Raw genomic sequence first — 18,822 nt, forward strand, 5'->3', positions numbered from 1 at the left:
TCACTAGCCGATATCTCACTGCTGCCGCACATGTCTTTGGACCTGATCAACATACAACGTCAACGTCTTCTATTTGGGCCATTCAAGGCTCTGCCTTCAGCAACTTTCTGCTTTATTTGTACTTTACCAATAATGTGCAAACATGGAGCAATCCAGTTCAGTGTTGGGGCTACTGGGGGAGCCATCATACACCGTTGGAGCTACTGTGGGGGCAATCATACAGCAAGGAGGCTACAATAGGGCTGTCATACACTGTGTGGGCTATCATACAGTATGGAGGCTATTGTGAGGGTCATCATACAGCAAAAGAGGGGAGAAGCCAGCACTGCTTATGGTCAGAACGCAATACATAAGGTGCACATGCACATACTAATTTCTAACTGTATTTCAAAATGAGACATTTAGCTAACAATTGATCAGTTCTTTGAGCTACCCCGCCACGTCACGGCATTCCCATAATGGGGCAGTCCTACTCTAAGTTTTTTATATTCGCTGTGCCATAAAGGCCTCCTAAAAAGCAAGACCACATTAAATGCAAGCTGTACCTGAAGCATTTCTGAATCACTCCCATGGTGCCAGAGAGGGCAAGCGCAGATAAAGGCCAACCAGGTCCAGACAGACATTTCAGGTTTAACCCCCACACTGCCCAACCAGCACCACGGAATGAACAACTCCATCAAAAAGAACATCAGCTGTAAGTCACTATCTAGAACTGTAAGGTAACCTTGTATTTACCACTATAGGGTCAACATATGGTGTTTGTATAGAAATTTCTTTTCAGGAACAACATAGTCATCTGCTGAGGCTCTCTTAGGGCTCCTTTTCACTTGTGAGAAATTCGTCCAAGTCTCGGATGTTAAAACCAAGCTCTGGCGCCGGCACTTGGGAGCGGAGCGTGCGGCTGCATAGTAACACATGGAGCTGCACGCTCCGCTCCCAAGTGCCGGCGCCAGAGCTTGGTTTTAACATGCGAGACTCGCACGTATTTCTCGCAAGTGAGAAGGAGCCCTTATAGGCTGGGATCACACATGCGAGAAACACGGCTGAGTCTCGCATGTTAATACCCGACACTGTCGCCGGACTCGGGAGCGGAGCGTGCGGCTCCGTGTATTGCTATGCGGCCGCACGCTCCGATCCAAGAGCCGGGTATTAACATGCGAGACTGCCGTGATTCACGCATGTGTGATCCCTGCCTTACAGCTAGGGGGCAGTTGTAAACATGGTTATACCTGGTTGGGGGCCCACTCAGAAGTTTTGCGGCCCCTGAGCTGCTTAGAGCCCAATACATTGTGCCCAGCTTGTATTTCTGGAGACACGCATTAGATTACGTGGGCTCTCTCTGCTAGAGCACTGCCATACGTATGGATGGTAATTGCAGTGTAGGCACACTGGGGCTCAGCAGGAATGAGGGCATTTGGATTGGACAGTGCACATTTCATTGGATTGTTTTTGGAGGGGAGCCAAAGCCTTTGTCTGACCTTTAGCGTCAAACCCCCATATATTTCTATCGAACCTAAGTGGATGCTGCTGTTGGAATTGACAGCAGAATATAGTGGGGTCGTAATCGATGCAAAAACTGATTGCGACTGATGCAGTAGGATGTCAGCTGTCATATATGGCTAACACCCATTGCTTTTTCGCCCATTGAGGTGTATAATAGAAACACATCGCCGTTTCTGCATTTTTCACCCACTCCTGGTTTTGCATTTTCTCAATACTGGTAGCATGAGCACCTGCAGCCCATTAGGTTGCACAGGCAGTCAGGCTATTCTAGGATTGTTCATCCATATGTGCAGTCTCAAGAGGTTTTGCTGTGTCTCCTAGCACAGTCTCAGAGTAAACACGGAAAAGTGGGTGTACTACTAATAGGACAAAAATTGAGAAGAGGGTGCTGCGTATTTTAGCATTCTATTTGTATTGTGCTTGCTTAATGGTTATCTCACGGATACTAGGTTTTGTTTTAACTAGATGTTAACAAAGTTCTATGCTAATCCCTTGCTGTTATCTTTATTTAATTTACTTACAGCAGCTATTGCCTTATGGTTGCTACTTTATAGATGAATGTGGGGGACGCCCAATTGTGTATATATGTATATTCATGATTTGGCTCTTTTGTACACTCGTCTGCATATCTGTACTCTCGTGTGCATACTAGATGGTGGCCTGATTCTAACGCATCGGGTATTCTAGAATATGCATGGCCACGTAGTATATTGCCCAACCACGTAGTATATTGGCCAGCCACGTAGTATATTGGCCAGCCACGTAGTATATTGCCCAGACACGTATCTTCCCCAGCCACGTAGTATATTGCCCAGCCACGTAGTATATTGCCCAGTCATGTAGTATCTTGCCCAGCCACGTAATATATTGCCCAGCCACATAATATATTGCCCAGCCACATAGTATATTGCCCAGCCACGTAGTATATTGCACAGCGGCGGAGTATAGAGCACAGAGCCACGTAGTATACAGACTTAAAATAAAAAATAAACATACCTTCCGAAGGCCCGTTGAAGTCCTGGCCCTGTGTGCGGTGCACGCGGCAGCTTCCGGTCCCAGGGTTGGTGTGAGCGCAAGACCTGTGATGACATCACGGTCACCGGAGCGTCGCGAGGAGCGGGAAAGGCGGTGGATGGTGAGTATAGCAGGTTTTTTTTTATTTTTTTTATTTTTAACATGACATATTTTTACTATTGATGCTGCATAGGCAGCATAAATAGTAAATAGTTGGGGACACACAGGGTTAATAGCAGCGGTAACGGAGTGCGTTACACCGCGGCCCGTTACCGCTGCCATTAACCCTGTGTGAGCGGTGACTGGAGGGGATTATGGAGCGGGCGCCGGGCACTGACTGCAGGGGAGTAGTGGAGGGACTAATCGGACTGTGCCCGTCGCTGATTGGTCTCGGCAGCTGCCTGTCATGGCTGCCGCGACCAATCAGCGACGCGGGATTTCCGTGACGGAATTATATATATATATATATATAGATATACATTGGGGGCCATTACTTTTTGTCTCCAGTAGCTAATCACCTACCTGTATCCATTACCTTACATTTTACCAGGGGATGTTATGTATGCCACTTTTTTGTGATTTTTATTTGGATTTAATGGCCTGTCGTTAGGTGTAATAAAGTTATATATCTTTTATACTTGAATAGTCCAGATGGGCGCACCATATTGCACAGTCTCTTTTCTTCTTAAACTTTCCTAGCACAGTCTCATGATCATGAGGCAGAAACCAGACATTGGCCATTATACAATCAGAAGCGGCAGTAAAAAGGCATCAACCCAACAGCAGGACCCTTATCCCCATTTTAAAATGGAGCGGCAGATGGGATGTCTGACTGCAGCTCCATTCATTCTTTTTGGGGCTTCAAGAAAAAAACAAGTGCAGCCACTGAGGGAATGAATGGATCAATGATTGAGTTGTACATGCCACTCCAGTCTAATGGGGATAAAAAGTTCCACATTCTGCCGATTGGATCCAAGCAGTCAGACCCCCACTAATCAATACGTTAGCGCTTATCTTGTGGAGAGGTGATTACTTTTTTTCACAGGAAACCCACTGTAAGTGCATCTCCGCCGCTATGTACAAAGTATTTAATCTAATGGAAATAAAGAATCTTCTCCTAATTAATATCAGAGAGAACAAATGACCGGCATACACAACACAATCCCCTATACCAAGACCAGTACTACCACATACAGGGAATAAATACCACCACACCATGAGTAAACTACATAGTGACCGAATAATACCACATACAAGGGACAAATACAGCCACACCATGACCAGATCACTCATTAGCACCACATAGTGCCCAAGTAGTACCACATACGTGGAACAAATATGCCACACCATGACCAGACCACTTATTACACCACAGTGACCGAATAATACCACATACAAGGAACAAACACAGCCACACCATGACCAGATCACACATTAGCACCACAGTGCCCGCAAAATATCACAAACCAGGAACAAATACGCCACTCCATGATCAGACCATATAGTGACCGAATAATATGACATATTACCAGCATATAGGGACGATATAATATCACAAGGAGAAATACTGCCACGCCGCGACCAGACCACAAATTACCACCACATAGTGACCGAATACCACAATACTGATCATGAATACAAACCACAATACTAACACTGTTATTACCACCAGTGACATACACAGGAGCTTTGTATATAGTGTATAGTGAATGGGTAATACAGTGATCACCAGTGACATACACAGGAGCTCTGTATATATCTGTATATATAGTGTCTGTACAGGTAATCCAGTGATCACCAGTGACATTATGCACAGGAGCTCTGAACATAGTGTCAGTGTACAGGTAATACAGTGATCACAGTGACATTATACACAGGAGCTCTGAATATAGTGTCAGTGTACAGGTAATACAGTGATTACCAGTGACATTATACACAGGAGCTTTGTGTATAATGTACAGGTAATATAGTGATCACCGGTGACATTATACACAGGAGCTTTGTATATAGTGTACAGGTAATACAGTGATCACCGGTGACATACACAGGAGCTTTGTATATAGTGTATAGTGTACAGGTAATACCGTGATCACCGGTGACATTATACACAGGAACTGTGTACACAGTGTATAGTGTGCGTGTACATGTAATGCACTGACTCACCAGTGACGTCTGTAGTTGAAGTCCTTCATGTTTGCTTTTCTTCTTCAACCAGCACAGACCGCCATCACTTCTTCCAGTCAGGACTCGTCTCTGCAAAAAATAACAGTCATCAATATCTGATCGCTTCCAGAGCACTTTCCCCACTTTTTCCCTACGATTAAGAAAAAAGCGACGTAGTGCCTCCCTGCACAGTAACAGGATCCCCATTTTGCTCCCTCCATGGAATACAGTTTCCTAAAAAGAAAATTATATTACAGTAGTAATGTCCTTAATTGGACCCTAAAGAAATTATGTTCCCCACTTGTCACCATAAACTAATATAGCATGTTTCTCATTTTGGCCATCAAACAGTAATTAGTCCCTCATTCTGGCCCCCTTTATTTAATAATCTCGCTTAGCCTGGCCCACTTTATTTTATAATATGCCCCAGCCTGATCCCCTTTGTCCCTTGTCCAGCCTGGCCCCCAGATATCCATCCTGACCCCCAGCTATACATACTGGCCCTCATATGTCCCTTATTCTGCCCCCATATATCTTTCCTGGACCCCCATATATCCATTCTGGCCCCTCCCCATATACAGCTCTGGCAAAAATTAGACCACTGCTACATTTTCTGTTTGTCTAATTTTTCTCTTTATAGGTATATTTTTGAGTAAAATGTAAATTGTTCTTTTATTCTATAAACTACTGACAACATGTCTCCGAAGTTCCAAGCAATGCTTTTTGTTTTTATTTTTGGAAAATGAGAAATGGTTAAAATACCAAAAAAATGCATTGCATACAGATCTCAAATAATGCAAAAAAAAAAACAAGTTCATAGTCATTTAGAAACAACAATACAAATGTTTTAACTTAGGAAGAGTTCAGAAATCAATATTTTGTGGAATAACTGTAATTTTTAATCACAGCTTTCATGCGTCTTGGCATGATTTCCACCAGTCTTTCACACTGCTTTTGGGTGACCTTATGCCACCCCTGGTACAAAAATTTAAGCAGTTCTTCTTTGTTTGATGGTTTGTGACTATCCATCTTCCTCTTGATTACATTCCAGAGGTTTTCAATGGAGTTTAGGTCTGGAGATTGGGCTGCCCATGACAGGGATTTGATGTGGTGGTCCTTCATCCACACCTTGACTGACCTAGCTGTGTGGCATGATGCATTGTCCTGCTGGAAAAAACAGTCCTCAGAGTTGGGGAACATTGCCTGAGCAGAAGGAATCAACTGTTTTTCCAGGATAACCTTGTATGCGGCTTGATTCATGCGTCCTTCGCAAAGATTAACCTGCCCAATGCCAGCCTTGCTGAAGCATCCCCAGATCACCACCGATCCTCCACCAAATTTCACAGTGGGTACAAGACACTGTAGCTTGTACGCCTCTCCAGGTCTCCGTCTAACCATTAGATAACCAATTGTTGGGCAAAGCTGAAAATTAGACTCATCAGAGAAGATTACCTTACTCCAGTCCTCTATGGTCCAATCCTTATGATCTTCGGCAAACTTTCAGTTTCTCATTAATGAAAGGCTTTTTTGTATCTTTACATGACTTGAGTCCTTCCTCTAGGAGCCTGTTAGGAACTGTTCTTGCCATGCACTTTACCTCAGCTGTCATTTGCCATTCCTTTTGTAGGTCACTTGATGTCATCCTGCGGTTGCTGAGTGACATTGGAATAAGATGACAGTCATCCCGGTCAGTGTTGAGTTGTTTTCGCCCTCTGCCGGTCTGTAGCTTTGTTGTCCCCAATGTCTGCTGCTTGACCTTGTTGTAATGGACTGCCGTCTTAGAAATTTTAAGGATGGAGTCAACATGAAGCTCACTGTGTCTCTCTGCTAGTAAAGCCTGAATTGAGCCCTTCTTTTCCTCATTCAAGACTTTTCTTTTCAACTCCAAAAGTTATTTTTTCATTCCTATTACTTTTGGGATATAACTAGCACTTGTTTTGCCATCCAGCTTGTCCTATTGCAAGAGGATTGAGAACACCACAGCAGTGTGTTTTATGCTTTCCTTCGTTAAATAAGATTTGGTTCAGGTGATCACCTAATCAGAAGCACATTGGGTAGAATGAGGTGTACTCTGGTTGGAATTCAACTGACACTGGAATGGAATGGCTGTCAGACATGTAGCCATATAGAGAAGCTGATTTTTGTAAAACTGTGCAGTGGTCTCTTAATTTTTGCCAGAGCTGTATATCCATCCTGCCCCCCCATCCCCCCCATATATGCATTCTGGATCCCCATATATATATTCATCCTGGTCCCTTGTCCTGTCCCCCATAAATCCGTCCTGGCCCCCCCATATAGCCATCCTGGTTCCTTGTCCTGCCCCACCCCACCATAAATCCATCCTGGCCCTATATATATATATATATATATATCCTGGCTCTACCATATAAGCTCTGGCAAAAATTAAGAGACCACCACATCAAAACCCAATCTCTAGACCTGAACCCCATTGAAAACCTCTGGAATGTAAGCATGAGGATGTTGCATAGTCACAAGCCATCAAATAAAGAACTGCTTACATTTTTGCGCCAGAAGCAGTGTGACAAGACTTGTGGAAAGAATGCCAAGACGCATGAAAGCGGTGATTAAAAATCATGGTTATTCCACAAAATATTGATTTCTGAACTCTTCCTGAGTTAAAAACATTAGTATTGTTGTTTCTAAATGATTATGAATTTGTTTTCTTTGCATTATTTGAGGCCTGAAAGCACCGATTTTTTTTTTTTTTTTTTTTTTTTTTTTTTTTACATTTGACCAATTCTTCTTTTCCGAAAAAAATACAAAATGTATTACTTGGAAATTCGGAGACATGTTGTCAGAAGTTTATAGAATAAAAGAACAATTTACATTTTACTCAAAAATGTACCTATAAAGAGAAAAATCAGAGAAACTGAAAATTTTGCAGTGGTCTCCTAATTTTTGCCAGAGCTGTATATGCATCCTGTCTCACCCATATATCTGCAATCTGGACCCCCATACATCCATCTTGGACCCCATATATCCATTCTGGTCCCTTGTCCTGCCTCCCCATATGTATCCATCCTGGCCTCCCATATGTATCCATTCTGGCCCCTTGTCCTGCCCCCCCATATATCCATCCTGGCCCCTTATCCTGCCCCCCATATATCCATCCTGGCCCCTTGTCCTGGCCACACATATATCCATTCAGGCCCCTTGTCCTGCCCCCCCCCCCCACGTGTTTCCATCCTGGTCCCCCCCATGTGTCTCCATCCTGGTCCCCCCCATGAGTCTCCATCCTAGTCCCCTACCATGTGTCTCCATCCTGATCCCCCCCATGTGTCTCCATCCTGGTCACCCCCATGCGTCTCCATCCTGGTCCCCCCATGTGTCTCCTTCCTGCCCCCCATGTGTCTCCATCCTGGGCCCCCCCATGTGTCTCCATCCTGGTCCTCCCCCCATGTGTCTCCATCCTGGTCCTCCTCCCATGTGTCTCCATCCTGGCCCCTTGGAGAGAGAGAGAGAGAGAGAGAACAAGAAAAAAAAAAGATTCCTCTTACCTTCCTGCGCTCCCAGCACCGTGCAGCGTCCTCCTCCTCTGCAGGTCCAGCGCGCACATAGAAAAATGGCTGCCAACGTAGCAGAGGCCGGCGGTGAATGTGTGCGCACATCGCATGCGGCGAATGACACTGATACTATACGCCGGTGACGACGGGCGCACACTGTTCAGTGTTGATCAAGAAGTGCAACGCCGCGGTTCAGGTAATGAACGCTGTGTGCGCGTGTCTCTGCACATACTCTGCCTGTGGTTTTAAAGGGCCCTCGCCCCTAAAAACTGCAGGTTTTTTTCTCCACCTTTCCTCCTCTCCTTCCCACAGCCAAGGGCCCACCGGGGATTTCTTTAATATCCCGCCAGGCCAGTCTGACCCAGATATATATTAATAATAATAATCTATTTAAATAGAGCCAACATATTCCACAGCACTCTCATCATTGCCCCAGATGGGGCTCACAATCTAAATTCCCTATCAGTATGTCTTTGGAGTGTGGGAGGAAACCAGAGAACCCAGAAGAAATAATAGTTAATAAATAACACTTCCCACATGTCTACTTTACATCAGCACAATTTTGGAAACATAATTGTTTTTTGTCAGGACGTTAAAGGGTTAAAAGTTGACCAGCAATTTCTCATTTCTGTAACAAAATTTACAAAACCTTTTTTTATTGACCACCTCACATTTCAAGTGAGTTTGGTTGATCAATATAACAGAAAATACCCAAAAGTGACATCATTCTAAAAACTGCATCCCTCAAGGTGCGCAAAACCACGTTCAAGAAGTGTATTAACCCTTCAGGTGCTTCAAAGCAATGTGGAAGGAAGGGTACCAGGAGAAAATGGACCACACATTTGTTGCACAATTTCTCCTGAGTACACTGATACCCCATATGTGGGGGAAAGCGACTGGGTGCATGGCAGGGCTCAGAAGGGAGGGAGCACCGTTTGACTTTTGAACGCAAAATTGGCTGGAATCAATGGTGGCGCCATTTCGCGTTTGAAGACCCCCTGATGTACCTAAACAGTGGAACCCCCAATCCCAACCCTAACCCCAATGCACCCCTAATCCTAACACTAACCGCAAACCTAACCATAACACACCCCTAACACTAATCCCAACCCTAACCATAATCCCAACCCTAGCTACAACCCTAACCCTAGCCCAACCCTAACTTTAACCTCAACCTAACCCTAACTTTAACCTCAACCCTAACCATAGCCCAACCCTAACCCTAGCTTTAGCCCAACCCTAAACCTAGTTTTAGCCCAACCCTAACCCTAACTTTAGCCCAACTCACTTTAGCCCAACTCTAACCCTAATGGTAATAAAAATATATTTTTTATTTAATTATTTTTAAGGGGTGATAAAGGGAGGTTTTATTTATTTTTTTATTTTGATCACTGTGATAGGGTCTATCACAGTGATCAAAATAAACCAATAGGAAAAATTTCCTGTTGTTGCCGGGTGCCGGCCGGCAAATCTCGGCGGGTACACTGTGCATGCGCCCTACATTTTCTTCCTGGAAGAAGATGCCGGTGGCCCGGGGGTCTTCACGGGGGTTGCAGGGACATCGGAGGTACTGGGGGGAAATCGGGGGACCCCATTTCTCTTCTCTGATGTGCGATCACATCAGAGGAGAGAGAAATTAAATGCGAAATCAGACTTTTTTGTTTTTTTTGTAGTCGCAGTTATACCGTTAATAACGGCAATCGCAACACTGGGGTTAGTAAAAACTGACCAAAATCATGTTCTCTGAATCTCAGCTATCCTTGGTAGCCAAGACTCCAGGGAAATTCCGACTCTGGGGGGCACTGTACACTTATTTCTCAGCGCCGTTAAAAAGCGGCGCTGAGGCGGTCGTTAAGGGGTTAATCAAGTATAGTGAATGAAGAAAGTAAAATCTGTAACCATTACATCCTGTTGATGTAGAGCCAGACACATGACTTTTTTTCTAGCTTACATATATACCTTTTAGCCCAGTATTCTGCCTTTATTTTCTTTGCACTATGTGAAAATATTTTCCTCCTGCTACATATTTTTGTTGTGGTGCCACCTATTGGTCTCCCACTTATTTGTTCCTTTCTCTGTGTTTATTTGAATAAAGGTTTACCATTTTTTATTAGATTCCTCCTTGTGTAGGACAATGTCGGCCTCATGTGGTCAGAATATGTAAGCTGTTCTTGGATGATAAAGGCATCACTGCATTTTTGCCAGACCAGAATCCAACCGAGAACCTTTAGGATATTATGCATCAGTGCATCCACTGCCACTGTCCTGATCGAGATCTTGGAGGAGATTCCCAGGGCACCATTCATTAGATCAGATGCCAATAGTGTTATATTATTATACCAAAATGAGAATAGTGTTATATTATTATACCAAAATGACAATAATGTTATTTGTTGTTACTATTACATCTTCTTGTTGTTGTTGTTGTTTTTTTTTTATCTAACAATTTGTATTATGATTACTGATCCTTCAGTGACCAGGCCTGAATGACTCCTAATTGCTTCCTTACTGAACAATTTTCTTTTTTTTGTGCTTTCTTCCTCTTCTTCGAAGAGTTATATATTTTTTCCTGTCAACATAGTTATATAAGATGTGGAGACTCGAGGGGTCAGTTTGTGCTTTCATCCACTGGCCCGAGACCTCATGGACCATGGCTCATCCCACTGAACATCCGCTCTTCTTTCCCGTGGGCATAATATTACTCAGACAACACATAGTACAGTCCCACCAAAAATCCAAGATGGGGTGAAATTGCAGAGTCCCACCCTTCCACTGACTCGCCAGGATTAGAGCAGCTGCGACTTTGGGGCTTCCAGGGCTGGCTACCCTCACCTGTGGCACCCAACTTTTGGTGGGTATCCACAGAGAGAAGGTAACAACAAGCTTAAGAAGCTGACAGTCCATTGAAGCATGTGGCCAGGTGATCGAATGGTCTCAAACTGACTTTCCAATTGCCTCCATGGAGCCAGGTGACTGGATGGTCCCATCCTGGCTTCTCCGAATATCTCCATAGGTTCCATGATAGTTAATTAAGCAGATCTGTATTCTTCCACCTAGGACCGTGGTCCTTAAAGTGAACCTGTCAGCAGGATTGTGCACAGTAACCTATAGACACTGTCAGGTCAGCGCTGTTATACTAATTAAAATGATACCTTGGTTGATTAAATCCGTCTTGTGGTTGTTGTTTAATCTTCATTTTCAGTTTTGAGTTAATGACATGCTCGTGCCCCGGGGTGGGCCTGTGTCTTCATGTGGTGCTCTGCTTAGGTATTCATAATGTAGACTGCTGGCAGGTCACTGATCCATCATTGACCTGCCCCTTTTTTACATAATGAATATATGCACATACTGAAAAAAAAAAAAAAAAAACCTTCCGAAGGCAGGCGCCAGCGATGGCACCGGCGCTGCAGCATAATTGCAGATGTACTATGTTAATAATAAATGTGGTTGAGGTTATCCTGATCGTTAAATAAAAAAAAATTTAAAATGGCGCCTGCCATGCTTGGGCAGTAGCAGCTATTGGTGTATATAGAGGTGATCCGATAGCTGCTATTGCGCAGGCGACGGTGACGCGATCTTGAAAGAGGAAACCATTTTTCTTTTCTAGCAAGATGGCATTGCCGGCGCCTGCGCATTAGCAGCAATACCAAATTTTCAGGCCCCCTTGAGACTCCGCCCAGGTTTCACCCCAGCTCCGCCTCTAACCCTCGTACCTTACACAGTCCCACCACCCACTCTTGGAAAAACTCTGCTTCTACACCAAGTCCTCACCAATCACACAGTAACAGTTCCCATCAAACACCATATAGCATACATAGCCAGCAACTTGTTTTCGCTAAAAGATTTTTTAAGCCACCACGAGGCAAGGTAGACTCTTTTGGCAACACCCCACCCTACTCTAACCTATTAAACATTTGTTAAAATATCATGTACTCTTTTTAGGTATATTTTTATTCATGTTTCTTAAGGGAATACGTCATATACAGTACATTTTTTAAAATGAACAATAATACCATATACAAGGGACAAATACCGCCACAGCATGACCAAATCCAGGGACGGACTGGGAATGAAATTCAGCCCTGGCATTTTAAATCATACAGAACCATGGTATCACCATGCCCAAGCACCAGATGGGGATATATTACTAATATTACCCTGCCTGGAGGAAATCAAAATTTCCTACACGACCAATATTTCTAATACCAATAATATTGCTACATAGGAAGTTAAAAATTATAATATCAACATAGTAACACTGCAATATTACAAATACCAACAAACCATAACCAAATATTACTAGCATATACAATATCGATAATACCACCATATTGATCGTTAAAGGGGCTGAAGGTAAAGTCAATGTAACTTCAGACTTCAAAATCGTCATAGCGCACACTGTGAGGATTTTCCGCTGCCGGACACATTCCGACTTATTGTACTCGGCTTTGCTAATTTCACTTGTATTGACTGAAGCTGTGTACGTCTAGTTGGCAAGTGACCGCATGTATGTAAATCTCATACTTGCAGTAACATGATCAGTGGTGTAACTACAGTGGGTGCGTGAGTTGCAATTTCACCCGGGCCCTGGAGCCTAGGGGGCCCAAGAAGTCCCTTTGGCCTATAGAAAAAGACCAATGCTATTACAGACTTGCAATAATTGGGGGCCCCATTAGAGCTTTTGCTTTGGGGCCCATGCTGTTCAATTTACGCCACAGCACATGATCACTAACTCCCAATGCAGGACTGGAGCCCTGAGTCACATAGTCACTGCAGTCGTTAACTTCAAGCTTGGACAACTACTTTTACCAAAAACACTCTACTAGGACTGATATTATCACTAGGGTTGATCGAATAGCTTCCAATAAGTGCTTATCCGAATAGCTATAGCGCTTACCGAATATCTGCATCGGGAACCCGGATACCTGGAGAGCTCCCAATAATCAGCTGTTCGGCGCTGCAGCTGCATCTGTCGCAACTGTGTGGCAGACACAACACATGCATGGAGAGCCCACTATGAGGGGTTCTAGTGAAAAGTCAGGTGCTCACCTAGTCACAACCCTTCAGGCTCTCCTCGGACCATGGCACAGTGGTTCCACCTCACTCATTACGTATAACAGGACTGTCTAACTCACAGTGCCCTATATAGTTTGATGGTCTCCCACCACCCTCTGAATATCTGAGGACTCAAGTTCAGTCACTGAATAGGCAGAAACCTGATGCTGGGCCCCGCTATGGGTCCCCTATGCTGACCGGGCCCCATACGCCAGTAAGGGCAGCAATGCCCTCATGGCGTCCCTGATAATACAGCTAGCTACAACAATCCCTGTAAGGTAATTAACATAAGATATGGTATAGACAAACTAAATGGTCAGTAATGTACTGTACTCGTATTGTCCCCATATGTACTTAGAGGTATGGGAACACCACTGTGACCTGCCCTAACTACATCCATCTCTCGCAGCTCTTTCATTACTCAGGTAAATAGTGGGCTCCTACCCCTCATTATAGATCTAATGTTATGGGTATCAGTACATATAGGGACCTACAAACTATACTTATGGGCATTTTTGGGGCCTACTAATAGCAATGAGACAACTGATGCCAATTATTTATTTCTCAGTCTACTAGAAAACACACAGCGGTTTAAACAGTACTCCCACAGGTGAGGGAGTGCAGAGTAGATACAGCAGCTTAAAGGCACAGGACTCCCATAGGCAGAGGATGCAGAATACACACAGCCGCTTAATGGATAGTACGCCCATAGACAGAGGGGGCAGAGTACACACAGTAGCTTAAAGTCACAGCACTCCCACAGGTGGAAGGTGTAGAGTACACAGTGGCTTTTAGCACAGTAATCCCACAGACAGGTTTGCAGAGTACACACAGCGGCTTAAAGGACAGTACTCCCACAAGTGAAAGGTACAGATTATACACAGCTGTCTAAATGATGGTACTCCCACAGACGGAGACTGCAGAGAATACACAACGGCTTAAAGGACAGTACTCCCACAGGCGGAGGGGGCATAGTACATGCATCACCCCAGGTAACCGGTTGTTGCAGTGATGTTGCCTACCTTTCGGGGAGGGTGATGTCACGCTTGGAGGCAAGGGAGATTCTCTCTATCAGGTAAGGCACTCACATTCAACACATCTGAATCTAGGCCAGGAGGGGGAGCTCAGTACCTGGATTCAGGGGGAGCTTCCTTAGACTTTATGTATCCTAGTCTGGAGGAGGAGCCAGCCAGTTGTAGAGCAAGCGAGGAGAGGAGAAGGACGTCTGGAGCAGACGTAGGGGCCAAGCAGCCACGTGGGAGCTGCAACTCCTGGAAAGAGAGATATCGTGAGGAGTTGAATTGTGGAAGAGCTTAGAGGGAAGAAGCACAAAGGAGGAAGAGGCTCAGCAGGGGAACAGCGGAAGGACACCCTGGGAGCTAGAGCGCAGAAGCCAAGTACCGGGAGCCCAAGGTTGTGTTGTTCTCCAGGATGCGCGACAGAACCGGAGAGCATAGAACTGTATGTCATTTGCCTGCACCAAGTCCGAGGTGAAGCAGTAACTTGAGAACCCGGGTCATGATAGAGATCCTATAAACAGGCTCGCACTGCCTATCTGTCTTAGGACAGGAGAGAGGGGACTTTGCAACTAAGCTTCAAGCGGCAGGGACCTCGCCATCTTAGCGCAAGTAGGAAAGGCTTATGGACCTCACTTGGGAGAGGGATCTCCTATTGCCTCCAAGCCGGCCAGACCACTACTTCCCTGCACTTGGTACCCTAGACTGAAGACTGCTTTCATCAGTAAACCAGTTAAAGACTGCAAACCTACGTCCTTGTTCTTTGCCATACCATCCACCACACCATCGGTGCCCTACACTTGAGAAGCCCTAGGGATCCCGCTTCACCTATGGGAAGCATCATCATTTTGCTGCATAACATCACCTCAGAGGACCCCTTTAAGCAGTGTTGGTCCCTACTGACTGAAAACCACAGGTGGCGTCACAAACCTTTCCCTTTAATTGGGTGCCCAGGGCCACAGACCGGGTCGCAGCCACCGTGACATCCCCTTTAAGACCGGACCCGGTACCGAGTACCCCGCTACCCTGGTGGGGCAACCCATACACACAGCAGCTTAAAAGACAGTACTCCCACAGGTGGAGGGGGCAGAGTACACACACAGCAGCTTAAAGGACAGTACTCCCACAGACGAAGGGTGCAGAGTACAGTGGCTTAAAAGACAGTACTCCCACAGGCGGAGGGTGCAGAGTACACACAGCAGCTCAAAGGATAGTACTCCCACAGGCGGAGGGAGCAGAGTACACACAGTGGCTTAAAGGACAGTACTCCCACAGGCGGAGGGAGCAGAGTACACACAGTGGCTTAAGGACAGTACTCCCACAGGTGGAGGGTGCGGAGTACACACAGTGGCTTAAAGGACAGAACTCCCACAGGCGAAGGGGGCAGAGTACACACAGCAGCTTAAGAGACAGTACTCCCACAAGCGGAGGGTGCAGAGTACACACAGTGACTTAATGACAGTACTCCCACAGGTGGAGGGTGCGGAGTACACACAGTGGCTTAAAGGACAGTACTCCCACTGGCGGAGGGGGCAGAGTACACACAGCAGCTTAGAGCCACAGTACTTCCACCGGCGGAGGATGCAAAGTATACAAAGCTGTTTAAAGGACAAAACTCCCACAGGCAGAGGGGGCAGAGCACACACAGTAGCTTAAAGTCACAGCACTCCCACAGGTGGAGGGTGCAAAGTACACGCAGCAGCTCAAAGGACAGTACTTCCACAGGCAAAGGGGGCAGAGTACACACAGCAGCTTAAAGGGAACCTGTCACCCTCAAAATCGATAGTGAGGTAAGCTCACCGGCATCAGTGGCTTATCTACAGCATTCTGTAATGCTGTAGATAAGCCCACGCTGTTACCTGAAAGATGATAAAAAGACATTAGATTATACTCACCCAGGGGCGGTCCGATCCGATGGGCGTCTCAGGTCCGGTACAGCACCTCCCATCTTCATTCCATGACGTGCTCTTCTGGTCTTTATGCCGCTGCTCCGGCGCAGGCGTACTTTGTCTGTCCTGTTGAGGGCAGAGGAAAGTACTGCAGTGCGCAGGCGCCGGAAAGGACAGAGAGTGAAAATATATTGCAGTAATCATCGACTACAACAGTATTTTTTACTGAATTGAGCGGAAAAAAATCATCCGTGTGTCCATCCTACAGCCGTCGAGTGCAGATCACTGATTACCACATCAGTCATCAACCTCCAGGTGTTGGATTAAAAAAAAAAAAGAAAGAATAAAAATAATTTATATTAGGGACAGTAAAAATATACCGTAGTAGAATCATGGAATCAAAGAATCAGAGAATGGTAGAGTTGGAAAGGACCTTCTGGGTCATCTGGTCCAACTCCCTGCTCAAAGCAGGATACACTAAATTATCCCAGACAGATGTCTGTCCAGCCTCTGTTTGAAGACTTCCATTGAAGTGGCAGCCTGTTCCACTCATTGATCACCCTGTCAAAAGTTTTTTCTAATATCTAATCTGTGTCTCCTCCCATTCAGTTTCATCCCATTGCTTCTAGTCTTTCCTTGTGCAAATGAGAATAATAATAATATTTATATAGCGCCAACATATTCCGCAGCGCTTTACAAGTTATAGAGGGGACTTGTACAGACAGTAGACATTACAGCATAACAGAAATCACAGTTCAAAATAGATACCAGGAGGAATGAGGGCCCTGCTCGCAAGCTTACAAACTATGAGGAAAAGGGGAGACACGAGAGGTGGATGGCAACAAATGCTTTAGTTATTTGGACCAGCCATAGTGTAAGGCTCGGGTGTTCATGTAAAGCTGCTTGAACCAGTTAACTCCCTAAGTATGTAGCAGTACAGACACAGAGGCTATTAACTGTATAAAGTGTATGAGAACATGATGCGAGGAACCTGATTAAGGTTTTTAAGTTTTTGGTTTTTTTTGAATAAAGATGATCCTTCTACAATGTGACAGCTCTTGAGATATTTGTAGACAGCTATTGAGTCTCCTCTCAGTCTTCTTTTTTGCAAGCTAAACAATCCCAAATCCTGTAAACGTTCCTCATAGGACATGGTTTGCAGACCGGTCACCATTCTGGTCGCTCTTCTCTTAACTTGCTCCAGTTTGTTGATGTCTTTTTTAAAATGTGGTGCCCAAAACTGGACACAGTATTCCAATTGAGGTCTGACCAAAAAGGAGTAGAGGGCAATAATGACTTCACGTGATCTAGACTGTATGCTTCTGTTAACACATCCCAGAATTGCATTTGCCCTTTTTGCTGCTGCATCACACTGTTGACTCATGTTCAGTCTGTGATCTATTTGTACACCCAAGTTTTTTTCACATGTGTTGTTGCTTAGCCCTATTCCTCCCATTCTGTATATGCTTTTTTCATTTTTATTGCCCAGATGTAGTACTTTGCATTTTTCCCTGTTAAAGTGAGTCTGTCATCCCTTTTTTTCGATTTGAGATAAAAATATAGTTAAATCGTGCATGAGCTCTGCATTACTGCAGTACCTTTCATATCCCCCGATTCCCCACCTTTGCTGAGAAAATACCTTTGTAATCTCTCCGCTTTCCTATGTAAATTACCCCAGTCCGGTCCGATGGGTGGGGCCTATTCGCTGTCTCTCCCCCCGCTCCTCGGCGTTCTCGACGTAACGAGATCTGTGAATAGCACAGATCCCGTACAATTTCTGCGTGTGTGCATTGAATTGGCCTCTAGCGCCTGCGCAGTATGCTTTGCCCAACTGTGGTCAAAGCATAAAATCACTATTGCGCATGCGTCCGCATTTTTCATTACGTTCTATGCCCCCTTGCATGGCAAGACTTCCGGGACACAGAACGTAATGTAAAATGGCGCATGTGCAATAATGATTTTTATGCTTTGCCTACTGTTGGGCAAAACATAGTGCATACGTGCAAGAGGCCACTTCTATGCGCAGGTGCAGGAAAACAACGCCAACGCAGGAAAGAAGAGCGTAGAGCAAGGCAGGAGGTGATAAATGGCGAATAGGCCCCGCCCATCGGACCGGATCGGGGAAATTTACATACGAAAACGGAGAGATTACAAAGGTATTTTCTCAGCAAAGGTGGGGAATCGGGGGATATGAAAGGTACTGCTGTAATGCAGAGCTCATGCACAAATGAACCATAGTTTTATCTCAAATCGAAAAAAAGAGGTGACAGATTACCTTTAAAAATCATTCTGTTAGTTGCTGCCCACTGCTCCAGTTTATTTATATCTTTTTGAATCCTCTCTCTCTTCACTAGTATTAGCTATCCCTCCTAGCTTTGTGTCATCAGCAAATTTAATCAGTGCACCCTCAATTCCTTCATCTAAATCATTGATAAAGAAGTTGAACAATACAGGGCCCAGGACAGAACCCTGTGGTACCCCACTTGAGACATTCTTCCAACTGTATGTACAGCCATTTAAGACCACTCTTAATAAGACACATCTGAATAAAATTTGGTACACATACAAACACCACATACGTGAAAAAATGTTGTCCCGCTCGTCCCAAACCCGGTATTCAGCGGTGGTGGCATACGCATTCCTTGTCTCTGATACTGA

This window comes from Ranitomeya variabilis, chromosome 2 (genome assembly GCF_051348905.1).
Source record: "Ranitomeya variabilis isolate aRanVar5 chromosome 2, aRanVar5.hap1, whole genome shotgun sequence".
Classification (NCBI taxonomy): Eukaryota; Metazoa; Chordata; class Amphibia; order Anura; family Dendrobatidae; genus Ranitomeya; species Ranitomeya variabilis.